We start from the raw sequence: 15888 nt of genomic DNA, 5'->3' as shown, positions 1-15888 counted from the left end.
CAGTTCCTTGTGTAATGGAAAAATGGTGATCTGCATTTCCAGTTACCCTCCACATCTCCTCCCTCCCTCAACTAGAGAGGATTCTCAGATGTACTTTTTAGACTCTTATGGCCCAAGTTTTGATGTCAGCCAATCGATCACTCAATCAACAAACATTTACTCGGTGTTTCTGTCTGCCAGGCACTGTGCTTGACACTGGGGATATAAAATCCCAAACGAAAGAGACCCTGCCCTGAAGCAGCCAAGAAAAGGATAGAAGGAAGAGAGAGCTGTATGGACAGAGATAAAGCCTCCCTCTGCTATTTCTAGGATGCTCAGAATACATTTCTTAGTCTGACTAATAATTCTTGGCATTGAACAGTGGCTTCTGAAGGACACAACTGACACGGAGCATTGAGGTTTAAAGTAATGTGTCAGAAAAGTTTTAAGTAGTGCTGACTGCCCTGAAAAGTGGGAGATTGGCGTTCTAATGAGACAATAAAATGCCTCGGCTATTATTGATCTTCTTTTCCCCTTGAGGGGAACAGAAAAGCGTGAATTGAGTTATTCAACTTTAACCAGATTCTGGGGTGAGGTGGGGTCAGAGAGAGAATGGTGAAAGTGTTTAGGTAATTGCCAAAGGGTCGTTATAAATACATCCTTGGTTAAGCTTGGACAACTCACCAATGGACTACAGGTGCTCTGGAATGATATTCTTTTTTTCTTCCTCCTCACAAATAAACTTTGTTGTTCTCTTTCTCTGAAGAAGGAAACAGTCTTTGGATGACTTGCAAATGTTTTGCTCCATGTAGCAGCCTGATGGGTTTCCTGAATTTCCAGATCTGATTTAGATTAGGTTTTCTTCTTCTTTTTTTTTTCCTTTTTGGTTGGATAAATCAGAGGAAATTAGTAGAGTCTTAGTCCAAGATCCAGGCCCTGTTACCAATTACATCTGCTCAGGGTAGAAACAGATACTCACTCCAGTTCGAAGACAGCCAAGTGCTTTTCCTTTCCCTCCTGCCATATTTCTAGTGAAGTCGACAAAGGGAGGATAAGGGAAATGCTTTCATAAACTCATTTGGATCCCCATTCTTTGCTGTGGCTCAGAAGAGTTGTTCATAGAATTAAAAATCATAGAACACTGGATCCAGAAGATCTTAGAAATTATGGAGTCCAATTGGTCTCATTTTACAGATAAAGAAACTGAGCCTCAGAGAGGAAGAATGCCTTGCCAAGTTCATTTGGATGTTGCTTCATGAGCAATGGGTAGCATAAAAAAACTTTTAAGATTCAATGCTAAGAATGAAAATCCTCAATAATCTTCTATGATGTGAATTTTACTGTCAACATTCTTTCTTCCTTCCTCTAGCCACTTCCCTCCATTCAATTAGAAAAAAGTTTTTCTGGTATATAAGTCAAGCAAACACGAAAAGAGATAAATTGATACAAAGCCCTTTAGTGGAGAGAGTGTTAATAACTGGGGAGTCAGAAAAGGCCTTGTGTAAGAGATCATACCCAAGTTGGTTTTGAAAGAAGCTAGTGTGTGTGTGTGTGTGTGTGTGTGTGTGTGTGTGTGTGTGTAAGAGGGATTAGACTCCACACAAGGGGGGCCACTTGTGCAAACATGTAAAGTCTTATGTGAGAAATAGCTAGCAGGTCAGGTTTCCTGGAATGGAGAAATAATGAAGGAGAGCTATGTGACATAAACTATGCCAGCCCTGCCATTTATCTGTGTGACTTGAGTAACAGACCTTACCTCTCTGGACCTCTTCGTTTTCCTAATCTATAAAGTGAGGGAACTTCCAGGTCTAAATCTAGGTTCTTTGGATTCTATGACCACTAGTGAAATTATATATCATTAGGAACCATGACAACATTGACATTTATATGCATGGAATAAGATGATATGACTGGAGTCACAGTCTTTTCTGGAGTTTTAATATTTCCCATTGCCTCTATTTACTGGCCCTTCTTGATGGGCTTGGTTGAGAAAATAGAGAGCATTGACTTTTTGTTTTGTTTTGAAATTTTTCCCTCAATTACATGTAAAAACAATTTTTAACATTTGTTTAAATTATTTTTTAGTTCCAAGTTCTCTCTATTTCCTTCCCCTCCCCTTCTTTGAGAAGGTAAACAATTTAATATAGATTGTACATGAGTAGTCATGCAAAATATATTTCTATATCATCCATGTTGTAAAAAGAAAAGAACAAAAACCCCAACAACCACAAGAAAAATAAAGTAAAAAAAAGTATGTTTCCATCTGCATTCAGATTCCATCAGTTCTTTCTCTGGAGGTGGATAGCATTTTTTCATCTTAAGTCTTTCAGAACTGTCTTGAATCATTGTGTTTCTTAGAATAGCTAAGTTATTCACGGTTGATCATCGTGCAATATTGCTTTCACTACGCATAATGGTCTCCTGGTTCTGCTCAATTCACTTTGTATCTGTTCATATAAGTCTTCCTAGGTTTTTCTGAAACCATCCTGCTCATTGCACTTCTTATAGTACAATAGTATTCCATCACAGTCCTATAACACAACTTTTTCAGTCATTACACAATTGATGGGCCTCCCCTCAATTTCCAATTCTTTTCTACCACAAAAAGAGCTTCTTCAGATGTTTTTGTATGTTTGAGCATTGGCATTTTTAGAAAAATATGTCATATTCTGGGTCATTTTAGGATGAAATGCTTGCTTGGCCTGGAGGCAGATCTGCTTAGGAATTTTTCTTCCCTTTTTTGAATGGGGAGATTTAGAGGGAGGATTAAGAAAATGGACAATCCCATATCTCAAATATGAATAAATTTAGAAACTTGTGAATAATAATAGGTAATAACAGCTAGCATTTATGTAGGGCTTTAAAGTTTGCAAAACACTTTGTAAGTATTTTTTTTCATATTATCGTCACAACAACTCTGGAAGGAGGTATTATCATGATCCCCTCTTTCACGGATGAGGAAACTAAAGCAGACAGCGGTTAGTTGAACATACAAAACAACCATAATAAATCAAAAGAAAAAGACACTAAATGACATCCAAACGCAAGTCAGCGTCATGATTCCCAATGAAACCTATCTCCCTTTTCTTAATAGAGAGATCGGTGATTTAAGGTGGGCAACTGATCATACATCATCAGACAATGTGGGGCTTTGTCTTCTTAATTGTATTAACTGTATTTCTTTGTAACCACAAAAGTTCTATTGAGAGGAGTGGTATTGGGAAATGACATCATTGTAAAATAATTAAGATCCCATGTCTTCTCCCTGCTTGCATTGTTCTCTCTGCACTTAGAGTGAGAATTCTATTTTTTTCCGCAAGAGGAGGAGTAGCTGTCTTTGCTCTTTCAGTACAAGAGGAAAAGCGGACAATGTCTGCATCAGGCTGGGTGGCTTGTCCGGAATTTCTTTCTCGTAAATTTGACATAAATCATTTTGTCTGGTTCAGTTCCTGGCATCTGCAAACTGGGAATCTCAGGGATGAGCAATCCCAGGGGATTTTTGCCCTTCGTAGACTGAGGAATTTACTTCAGTGTGGAAACCCCAAATGGGGGAAGATACTAACAATGCTGTCTGCAAAGGAAAACAGTCCTATTCATGGAGAGCTCCATTTCCCCTCTGACCTTGGGAAGGCCTAAACGACACCTCCTTTGGAGAACAGAGGGAAGGTAACCTATTGGCTGTTTCTCTCCATCCCAGATTCCCTACTGGGATTAGGCTCATTCCTGCTTCAGGAAGGAAGAGCCATCTCCAGGGTAGGGCAGATCAGGGAGATCACCCAGGGCCCCACCCTTAAAATCTGGACAATGGAAGCAGCCTGCCTGACTAGAGCTAGAGATGACTCACCAATGGCTTATACAAAAAGGCCTGAAAGGCTTCTGTACCTACTGTACAGTCAGAACAAGCCAGGCAATACTCAACAAATCCAAATTCAACATTTACCAAGTGTCTATTATGTACAAGATATAAAAAAGGAAGAGGAAAACTAGCACAGAGTCCTTGGCCAAAAGGAACTGACAATCTAGTAAGGTTGTAAGAGAGGCAGAATCATTCTGGGGGAATGGGAGGAGGGTGAGAGTCAGGAAGGCCTGGGTGTCAGTCCTGCCTATGACACACATTAGCTGTGTAACATTGACAAGTCCCTGAACCTCTCAATGTCCCAGACAACTGTCATCTGCATGGGTGGATGGCTGGGCAGGGAGGTAGGGTAGGGAGCGGGTTGGGCAGGGGCATGGATGAAATTACAGTTTTAAGAGTGGGGAGGAGGAAGTTCAGGCCAAACATCACGAAAGATTAGACGAGGTAAGATTTATCTAGGGGGATCAGAGAAGGCTTCATGGAGGAGGTAGCACATGAGCTGGGTTTTGAAAGAAAGGAAGGATTTCAATGGATGAGATCATGGGATTCTAGGATTTAGAATTGGAAGAGACTTCAGAGATCATCTAAAGCGAGATTTCTAACTTTGCATCTGTGAACTAGCTTTTTAAAAAATATTTCTGTAGCTGTATTTCAATATAATTAGTTCATTTTGTAATTCTATGTATTTTATTTTATGCACGTGAAAACATCATTTTGAGAAAGGTCCATAAGGCTTTATCGGATTGACAAAAGAGTCCATGACACAAAGATGATTAAGAACTCCTGATCTAATACAATGCTCACTTTCTCCTCTCCCCCTCCCTCTCTCTCTCCCCCTCCCCCCTTCTCTTTCCCTTTCTCTCTTTTCTCTCTCTCTTTCCCCTCCCTCTCCCCCTTCTCTTTTCTCACTTTTTTGTTTTCTCTCTCCCTTTCTTTTCTCTCCCTCTTCTCTCTTTTCTTTCCCTTCTCCTCTCTCTCTTCCCCTTTCTCCCTTTTTTCTCTCTCCCTCTCTTTCCCCTCCCTTTCTCCCCCTCTTTTCTCTCTTTTTTCTTTTCTCTCTCTCCCCCTTCTCTCTCCCTCTCTCACTTTCTTCTCTCTCTCTTCTCTCTCTCTCTTTTCTCTTTCTCCTCTCCTCTCCTCCTCTTCCTCCTTCTCTCTCTCTCTCTCTCTCTCCCTTTCTCTCTTTTTTCTTTTTCCCTCTCTCCCTCTTTCTTTCTCCCCCTTTTCTCTCTTTTTTCTTTTCTCTCTCTCTCCCTCCTCTCTCCCCCTCTCTCTCTTTTCTCTTTCTCCTTTTTATCTCTCTCATCCTCTCTCTCTCCATATATACGTATGTACGTATACACATTATATATGTGTATCTATGTATATATATATTTGTACATATATATGCAGCAAGTACTCTTTGGGTTCACTATTCCAGAATCAGCCTGCTGTGTCTCCCCTCAGGAACCTAGGGCTATTCTGGAGGGCTTCAAGTATTTAATTTCATCATCAGCTGGAGCCTCCATTCCGAAAACGCCCCCTTTATTGCTAGCCACCAGTAACTTGCAACCCAATTCCACTTAACCAATTAGTATCACTTAGCTTTTCCAAAGGGAAATACTCTATATTATATGTGTAATACATAATATACTCTGTCATATATGCATACATATGATTATATACCTACATACACATACACATGTACATATACCTACATATATACACACATACATGCATGTACCACATCATGTGTACACCGTCTCTCTATGGTCCTTTGGTCACTGACAGAGTTAGCCCGGACACAAACCACTTGCTACTAAGCATTCACTTCTACCAAGTTCATTTCCAAATCAGGCATACCTGATGGATGAGTACCTCCCTCTTGGCTGCTTTTGATCCAGCACAGTTCTGGGGCAATCAGGTCACTTGGAGTTTCACTCCTCAGGCCAGGTGACCTTTCTGAGGGGGGAGTCTGTTACAGGCATGAGGGATTGCACGCACAATTAGATAGTGGTGAGGGAGGGAAGAATGAGGTCAAGAAATAAATCTGGTTTGGCTGGAGTATTGAATTTGTGAAGGCAAGTTGTACGCAACAAAGCTAGGAAGGTCTTTTGAAACTAGGGCTTTGGATGGCCGGTTAAAGAGTTTGTGCTTTATTCTGTGTTCTGTAGGCCAGTTACTCCCAATGTGTCTTACTGCTCATGAACCTTTTACTTGAAGCAAGGTCTCAGTAACAGTTTTTGGAAACTTCTTGAGCACCTATTACTAGTGATCCTAAATAACACAAGGGTGATTAAAAAAACCCACCAACCTTGTATTTTCAGATAAATTTATCCCTAAGCTAACAACATCATTAATCATTTTCTTAATAAAAAGGATGTAACTACCTACAATCAATAACTGTTTTGTAATTAGGAACAATGTCACAGTAGTTTTCGTTTCTTAAAATTTTATTTTTATTTTGAATTTAACAAATACCATATAAAATGGGCATTTCTATAATACATAGTAGAACAGAAAAAGAAGATTGGCTATAAAACAGGGGACCTCTACTATGCACAGCTCATTTTTCTTTTTAAGTAAATAATAAGTTTGACCTGTGGTTTTCAAGGTTGTCCCGCTTGCCTGTGCTTCTTTCTGGCTTCCCTTCTTTCTCTTCTCTGGTAAAAAAAATATCTCAATGAACATTTTTTCTTCTTTTTTTTTGGTTGCTACTCTAACTCTATACCCCCTTGAATTCCCACCTCTGTCCTTCCCCACTCTCATCGGGGGAAGAAAAAATAATAACAAAGTCCTTATGAGAAATACGCATGATTGAGCAAAATAAGTCCCCATCTTGGCTATGTCTAAAACATGTGTCTCGTTCTGCATTTCAAGTCTGTCACTGCTCTGTTTGAGGCAGGTAGTAAGTGTTATTATTAAGTCCTTTAGGGTTCTAGCTGGTCAGGGTTCTCAATTCTTTAAAAGTTGTTTTTCTTTATAATGTAGTTATAAAAATTATCTTAGTTCTGCTTATTTCACTTGTACTATGGAGTAGCAGATGCTAGAAATCTATCTCTATCTCTCAGCTTATAGGCAGCTGCCGTGGAAGAAGCAAGTTCTGTATGCTCTTCCTTTTTCCAGATGTTTTAGGAAACAATCCCAGGTAATTTGAATACCTTGGCCCAATTTGCCTGGTAGGAAGATAAGGGGTGTAGGGATATTTGGGGAGAGACGTTGTCCCCTGGTAACATGGTCTATAAGTGCTGATGTAAGCAAGTGACACACCATCCAGATGCCAGGAGATAGAAGGGAGGCAAAGCGTAATGGGTCACCATGGCCAATGAGACAACATGGTGGAGACTTGCTAGTGTCCTATGTATGAAGTATGAAAGATAATCTTTCAGTAAAAGCCTTTTATGTGAGATAGAGCGTTGTGGAGACTGATGTAAAATAAAGCTTGCTGTCGTTTTAACCTGAATTAGGAACAATGGGTGTAAGTTTCAAAGCAGCACATTGGGACTTGATGTAAGGAAAAATTTCCTAACAGCAGATCATAATCCATCTGTCACCAAGCACTTACTATGTGTTGGGCACTGTGCTAAGTGCTATAAAAGGAAATAAAAGCATTCCCTGTCCTTAAAGAGCTTATATTCTAATGGGGTAGGCAACATATGAAAGAAAGCTTAAAGGGAGGAATTGGGAAGAGGTGTACCCAAAACCAGGACATGGTCAAGCCTGTCTGGAGTGTAGCCTGGTGAGGAGTGAAGGGATAGCTGGCCTGGGAGCCTTCCTTATATGGAAGCTCTGGGAGGAGCCAATCAAAAAGAGGCCTCAGGGCAGAGGCAGAGGAATACTAAGCCCTGGCACATCAAGGAGGGGTGGATTGTCAAATGTTGTAGAAAGGCTAACGAGAGTATGGAGGAGGAAGAGGACACTGAATTTGACAATAATAACATGGGAGCATGGGATTTTAGAGCTGGAAGAGAGAATCTTAGAGATCGTAAGTCCAACTTTGTCCTTCTAAAGATGAGAATACTGAGAACCAAAAAAGATTTGACCAATGCCATGTTGCTTAAGTAGGTAAATAACAGAGCCAAGATCTGAACCCAGTTCCTCTGACTCCAAATCCAGCCGTATTTTGTGCATGCCCCCTGATTGTGGGTATGAACCCCAAGGCTCTGTTTTGTACCCTCTTTTGTTCTCTGTACTCTCTAATTTAGTAATTTCATCATCTTTTAGGAGTTCAGTTATCATCTTTATACAGATGGCATATATATATATATATACATATATATATATATATATATATGTGTATACATATGACACATGTCTATGTTTATCCAGCCCTAGTTTATCTCCTGAGCCTTGTTTACGCATCTCCAACTACTTATTAGCTGTTGAACTCGGGTTCAAAAAGGGATTTCACCCTTTTTATAACATCATTTAGGTTGTATGTTGCCCTTTAGTGGCCTCTCTCTCTTCTCCCCTTTTTTCCTCTTGGAAGCTTGTCCTTGGGCTTTATCTACTGTGTCACTTAGCAACTTGGTGGTGCCATAGTAAAGAGGGCTAGACACTGAATTAGAGAAACTAAGTTCAAATTTGGCCTCAGACAATGACTAGCTGTATGACCCTAGGCAAGTAACTGAACCTCTGGTAATAGCACCTGCCTCTCAGGGTTGTTGGGAGACTCAAATGAGATAATACTTATAAAGCACTTAGCACAGTGCCAGGCACATAGTAATCTATAGGATTATTGTTATTGTTTGTTATTATTATCAGCAACTTGCCCAAAGTCACCCTGGTAGGGTAGAATAAGGTTTTGAACCCAGGTCTCTTAATTCAGTATCTAGCCCTCTTCCTGCTGTGCTTCTGTTGTGTGTGGTTGTTTCAGTCCTGTCTGACTCTTCTTGACCCCATTTAGGGTTTTCTTGGCAGAGATACTAGGGTGACTTTTCATTTCCTTCTCTAGCTCATTTTACAGATGAGGAAACTGAGGCAAACAGGTTACGTGACAAATAAGTGTCTGAGGCTGGATTTGAACTCATGAAGGTGAGTCTTCCTGATTCCAAGCCCAGTGCTCTATCCACTGTGCCTTCTAGCTGTCCACTTTAATAGGTAACAATTACAAGGTCCACAAGGTTCACAAACCTCTTTACATAGACCACTTTATTTAGCGCTCACAATCACCTGGGGAGCTAGGTACTTTAACTATCTGTTTTACAAATAAAGAAACTGAGGCTCAGAGAGATATAATGCCTTGTCCAGCATCACATTGTTACTAAATATCTTAGGCAGGATTTGAACTTAGGCCTTCTTGACTTCAAGTCCAACACTCTATCTACTATGCTGCCTGGCTGCCTATCAATAGGATGAATCCCCTGAAAAAATGTGCTATTCCATGTACATATGAGATACATTTTCTATACTGACTTTTGAGTATTTCAAATAGGACATTCCAAAAAAGCTAAAATAAAGGCGGGGAGGAGACCTGTTTGAGGAGGAATCCATCCTGTTTTCCCATAAGAAAGGGATCTTTCTGGGTGGGGGCCTTTGAACACATACTCTTGATAGTAATTTGGCATCAGTGCCTGGCACATAGGGAACATATAATAAATGGTCTATCTATCTATCCATTCATCTCTCTCCCTATATATTATCTCTCTCTCTCTCTCTCTCTCTCTCTCTCTCTCTCTCTCTCTCTATCTACATACCTCTCTCCACTCATCTCTCTCCATCTATCTATCATCTTCCAAGACGAAGAACACCTCTGACTTTGTTTCCCTTTACATTCTAACCCCAGCTTCCATCTTCTCAAACTCCCTGGGAGGAAGGGAGACAAGAAAGAGTACCACAGAAGTGAATGGTGGGAGAGGAATTTAGTAGGTTTGGGGTACGTATAGCACGGGGCCTCATGAACCGTCAGCACATATTTAAATGCAGCTGTTTCATATTTAAAGGCGAATTCTCAGGTGGATCCAGCATTTGTGAGAGGTGGTTGGCCAGCAGCCCTAACAGGCAGTCATTACTTGGTAAACAGGTATGGCAGGAGCAGCCCCCTGCCAGGGGGCCTTTCTATTTCACCAAAGTGTTTCCAGAGGCAGCCCTGGTAAGCAAGCAGAGGCGACTCCTGTTTTCAGGGGTCGGTGAAGCAGGGGCTCACTTGGCTAAGGCTAACAGTTGGGGGTCTCCCTTCCCATGCCAGGTCATGAAATGGATGCCATACTCCTAGGCACTGGGCCAATGCCCCGAACTCATTTGATCCTCACTTAATAATAACAAATAATAGCTAACATTTCCATAGCATTTATTATGTGCCAGGCCCTGAGCTAAGCACTTTATTATTATTTTCACATTTGATCCTCATAACAACCTTGGGAGGTAGGTACTATTACTAGCCTTATTTTATAGATGAGGAAACTGAAGTTAAGTGACTTGCCCAGGGTCATACAGGTATTAAGTGTCTGAATCTGTATTTGAACTGATTTATTCCTGACTCCAGGCCCACTGCTGTACACACTGCACCACCTCTCATCCTGGTCCATCTCCAGTCACCCTGATCTATATCTTGCCACTGGGCCCAGATGACTCCAGAGGAGAAAGTGAGGCTGGTGACTTTGCACAGCCCTCCCTCACTTAAATCCAATTCACTTGCATGTCATGGCATCACCTCCCTGATGTCATGGTCCTCTGAGAACGAAGGACAAACAGCAACAATCTACACACTACACCACCTAGCTACCTTTAAAGACCATCAAATGTCTATCGATTGGTAAGGGCTTTTTGTTGAGAATGGCATTTTTCTACTAGTGGACACTTATAGTCAAAGAAGATCTGGGTCCCAGTTCCATCTCTGGCACATGCTGGCTGTAAACTTGGGCAAGTCCTAACTTCTCAATGCTCAGGGTAACTCCCTCAGACTGAGTTGCAGCCCAATTGTGGATTTGCATTGTTAGGAGCAATTTCCTCACTCGGAGTTCTCTAGACTTATGAAATCACAAGTCTGGACCTCCTTTCCCTTCTACGCACTCTCCATCCCCTTCCATCCCCTCAAAAACAAACAAGCAAGCAAACAAGCAAACAAACAAACAAGCAAACAAGCAAACAAGCAAACAAAAACCCTAAGACCTCTCAAGGACCAGGTTAGCTGAAGCTTAGATTTGCTAGAACAGCCTGAGGCAAGTTGTGTAGAAGTCAGATAGATTCACCTGCTGGTTAAAAGTTCTGAGCCTACCTGTCCACTGTTTATAAAGGCTTAGTGTATGAGCTAAGACCTCTCTTTCTCTCACCAGAAGATACAAACCCCTGACTAATTAAGTCAACGTAGTTAACCAAAACAAAGATAAGATGGCAAATAGTTAAATGGAGATTAAGCCAGCAGGAAACTGAAGCTCCTACCTACTGTTAGCCCCTAGACTGAGAAAAGAAAGTGAAGCCCCCACAAATTCCACTTACCGGTGTGCTACCCACAGGTTCTGGGACTGGCCCAAAGACCCTCATTGCATTGGAAACCTGGATCCCAAGGTACATGTAAAATAACCCAGTACGAAAAAAAAAACCCAAAGTAGTAAAAATCCAAAAGCATGATGCCATAAAATTGTTCCTTTACTTTAACATATTTTGCTTCTAAAAATGGCCAGGAAAAATTAAAGTCAACTCCTTTGCTTGAAGGACGATTTCTGATTTTAGAAATAGACTTAAATTTCCTTTCTGTTGGTGTGGTCTCCTATTCCTTGGCTTGCTTCTTGGTTACCTAATGGCAGTAGTGTGGGGTCCTTAAAGCCAAAATATGAAGAAGAAAATGTCATTTTAAGTTCTATTAATGCTGTGATTAAAAGTCAAACTGTTTTCTTTTGAAAGACCAAAGAGTCTGTTATGATAAGGATTCATTAATCAGTTAGTGATAAAGTTCAGTTATTTTTCAGTCATATCTAACCCTTTATGACCTCATTTGGGGTTTTCTTGACAAAAATGCTGGAGTGGTTTGCCATTTCCTTCTCCAGCTCATTTTACAGATAAGGAAACTGAGGTAAATAGGGTTAAGTGACTTACCAGGGTCACACTGCTAGTAAGTGGCTGGATTTGAACTCACGAAGATGAGTCTTCCTGATTCCGAGAGAAATGCTTCATCTACCACACCACCTAGCTCCCCTAATGCTACATGAAGTACTAAATCAATCAAGAATTAAGATTCTTTTTTGTCAGGGGAAAGGTGAAGCCATTATGGGCTTTTGTTAATGATACTATCCAATTCTGGCTCCTGCCTTGGGGCAGATTGACCAACATCCATTGAGTAGAATGAGGCCCATAGATTTATAGCTATAATCACTATCCAGCATTTACAGCAGGCTTTAAAGTTTGCAAAGCACTTTATGTACATTGTCTCCTTTGATCATCACAACTCTGAGAAGTAGGAGGGACCTTAGAGTCCCCTGAATCTAACATTCTTGTTATATACACAAGGAAATGGAGACCTGGAAAAGTTAATTGATTTGCCCAAGATCACACAGCTTATAAGTGTCTGAGGCAGGATTTGAACTTGTGTCTTTCTGACTCTAAGACCAGTACCCTGTCTGAGATTCAGAAAGGCCTAACTTCAAATCCTATCCCAGATACTTACTGGCTGTGTCAACCTAGGCAAAATCAGTCTGTGTGCCTCAGTTTTCTCATCTGTAAAGTGGCGAAAATAATAGCACCTTCCTCCCAGTGTTGTTGTGAGGGACAAATGAGATGACATATAGAAAGCATTTTGCAAAACTTAAATTTCTATGTAATGCTAGCTATTGTTACTGAGTTAGATGGAGTATTGCATTCATTTCACAGGATATAGGATTTAGCTAGTAATAATTGCCAAAATAACAACGGCAATAAAAATAGGGACAATCGTATAATGCTTTAAGGGTTCAGGACTTTAGTGATCACTTAGACCAGGTGTTCTTGACCTGTTTTGTGTCCTGCATCCCTTTGGCAGCCTAGGGAATCCTATAGGCCCCCTTTCCGAATAATGTTTATAAGATACATAAAAAAGACACATAGGATTACAAAGGAAGCTAGTTATCCTGAAATACAGTTTTCAAAAACTATGCACATATATTTTTAAAGTTCACAATCCCTTACCCCTGAGAGTCCAACCTCTTCTTTTCCAGATGAAGAAACTAGTGCCTCAAGAGGTTGAGTTAATTGCTTATAGGAAATAAGAAATAGAATCTGAATTGAGCCTGGGCCTCTTCTATATGCTGCTTGCTTGCCACTAGCCCTGGGTGTAACATTTTAGAAGGGGCACTGAGAATCTTGAGAAAGTCCATAGAAAGTCAACCAGGCTGGCAAGGGTACTATACAGACTGGACAATAAACATCACTTGAAGGAACAGGGCATGTAAAAAAATACCTTGGGGTGGGGTTGGAAATGGGACACACAAGACCTATATCAGAAGATTTGAAATATCATTTAGAAGAAGAATTTGACTGGTTCTGCTCTTTGAAGATATGTGTAGATTAGATGGAAGGTGATACCAGAAGGGGACCCTCTTGCGGCTGGGGACAGGCCCCCTGAGGAAAGCGGTCTTTGAGCTGAGTCTTGAAGGAAGCGATAAAAGCCAGGAGGTGGAGGTGAGGAGCGAGAGAATTCCAGGCATGGGAGAAAGCCAATTTCTAAGACGTGGTGTTGAGAGATAGAGTATAATATAACAGCAAAGAAGCCAGTATTACTGGGTTGGAGAATAAGTGGAGGGCATATCAGTGTAAGAATACTGGAAGGTTATGAAGGGACCAGGGTATGAAGGGCTTTAAAAGCCAAATAATGTATTTTCTATTTGATTCTGGAGGTACTAGGGAGCCAATTAAGTTTATTGAGTAGGGGAGTAACAGGGTTGAACCATCTGAGTTCAAATATAGCCTCAGACACTTAATTAAGGTATGCTCTTGGGCAATTCACTTAACCTCTGTTTGCCTCAGTTTTTTTCAACTTGAAATGGGAATAATAATAAATAGCAGCTACTTCTTTAGGTTGTTGCGAGCATCAAATCACATAAATTTGTAAAAAGCACTTAATACAGTGCCTGGCACGTAGTAGGTGCTCTATAAACACTTGTTTTCTCCCTTCCTTTATTTCAGAAAGATCATCTTGGAAAATGAGTTGAGGATGGATGGTGGAAGGGGAAAAATTTAAGGCAAGGAAGTTGACTATTTGCAAATCTGGGTACAAAATGATGAGGGCCTGAACCAGGGGATCATTCATGTAGGTAGAGAGAAGGCGACTTATAAGAGAGATGCTGTGAATGTAGAAATGATAAGCAACAGATTGGATATGGGGAGGGTAAGAAAGGAGGTCAGGTGATAAGGATGACAACTAGACCACGAGTCCACACCTCCAGAGGCACCCTTTGCAGTGAGGAGGTGACCTTTGCAGAGGCAGTTAGGGTTAATCATGGAGGAGACGACTTCGGAAGGAGGGGAGAGAAGCCCACTTGTGTCAGACCCTGCTTGTGTAGTCTGGAGCTAACTTGGCCTCTGGAGCTCAAATATCCTTCCTCCTCCCCCCACCTCCCCGCTCCAAAAATATACCTTGGAAGTTAGCATGAGCAAAGAGGTTCCATCCTCCATCTGGCAGAGACCAAGGTGCTTGCTGTAAGGTAGGATCTTGATTGTTAATAATCATATTCTCCTTTTTTTTTTTTTTTTTAGCAAATTTCTTCTTTACTACTGATCCTGAGCCACTAAGAGAACAGGCCACTTTAGCTAGGCATAGGCTAGAATCTGAAACACAGAAGCTAAGACCAAGATTCTGAGGCAAGTGGAGGAGAAAAAAAAATATGCAGGAATACTAAAACACAAAGGCCTACAGTCCTGATAAGGTGACTCCTATACTTAGGTGCCAAAGCAAATTGCAAAATGTTGAGCTATGTTCAAGACGGAGCCTTCCAGGTACAAGTAGATAAGGAGAGCAAATATCAAGAACATAAGTGGCCCTACAAAATACAAAGGGCTAGAGTCCTGATAAGGTATTCTAATGTTGAAGTGCTAGGCTAGAGAGTTTGAATCCACGCTGGTAAAGTTCAAAATAGCCATGCTGTTGTTCAGTGGTTTCAGTCCTGTCTGACTCTCCGTGACCCCATTTGGGATTTTCTTGGCAAAGATATTGGAGCGGTTTGCCATTCTCTCCTCCAGCTCTCTTTACGATGAAGAAACTGAAGCAAACAGGGTTAAGTGACTTGTCCAGGGTTGTGCAGCTAGTACATGTCTGAGATCAGATTTGAACTCAGGTCTTCCTGACTCCAGGGCTGTCTCTCTATCCACTGAAGCCATTACTGAATTAAGCAAATCTGGTTACACAAGCTGTGTGGGACCCAGTGCCTTGAAGTTGGAGTCCCTCCTATGGGTCAGTTTCTCCTGACAGCTTCCAGGAGCCATACACAGGTCCACTAGGAGCCTAGCAGAATTAAAAGAGGCAGAGGGATGGAGTGGAAGGAGCACTGTCGTCTGCAAAATCAGAGGATCTGTATTCAGATCTCACCTTGGACACAAATTACAGTAACAATGATATTGTTTTAAGAACAACTTTGAGTGACTAAGTTATTTTGACTATTATAGATACCCAAATTAACAACAAAGGACATATGAAGGAAGAAACTATCTGCATCTAGAGGAAGAACTAATAAATAGAAGTACGTATAGAAAGGTTTTACATATATATATATGCATGTATGTGTATATATATACATATATATGTATACACACATATGATTCTGTCTAATGGTAGCCCCTCTCTAGGGTGAGGGAAGGGACAGAAGAGAAAAAGAAAACAAGGGAAAAAGAAAGCTAGATGATAATTATATATTTAAAAGGAATAGCAAGTTGTACATAATAGATTTGCTGTTTCATGTACAATCATATTTTTTCCATTCCTGGAAATGTTTGTTTTATTTCTTAAGTTCAGAATAAATAAATAAAATTTTTAAAAATTACCTATGAGAATGTTGGGAAAATCATTTCCTTGGGTCCTAGTTTCTTTGTCTGTAAAATAAAGGGATTAGACCCCATGGCCTCTAAGGATCTTCCAGCTCTAGCTTACATTAAGGGCTTTAGGTAGGCAT

This window comes from Trichosurus vulpecula, chromosome 2 (assembly GCF_011100635.1).
Source record: "Trichosurus vulpecula isolate mTriVul1 chromosome 2, mTriVul1.pri, whole genome shotgun sequence".
NCBI lineage: Eukaryota > Metazoa > Chordata > Mammalia > Diprotodontia > Phalangeridae > Trichosurus > Trichosurus vulpecula.
This window is presented reverse-complemented; position numbering follows the sequence as displayed.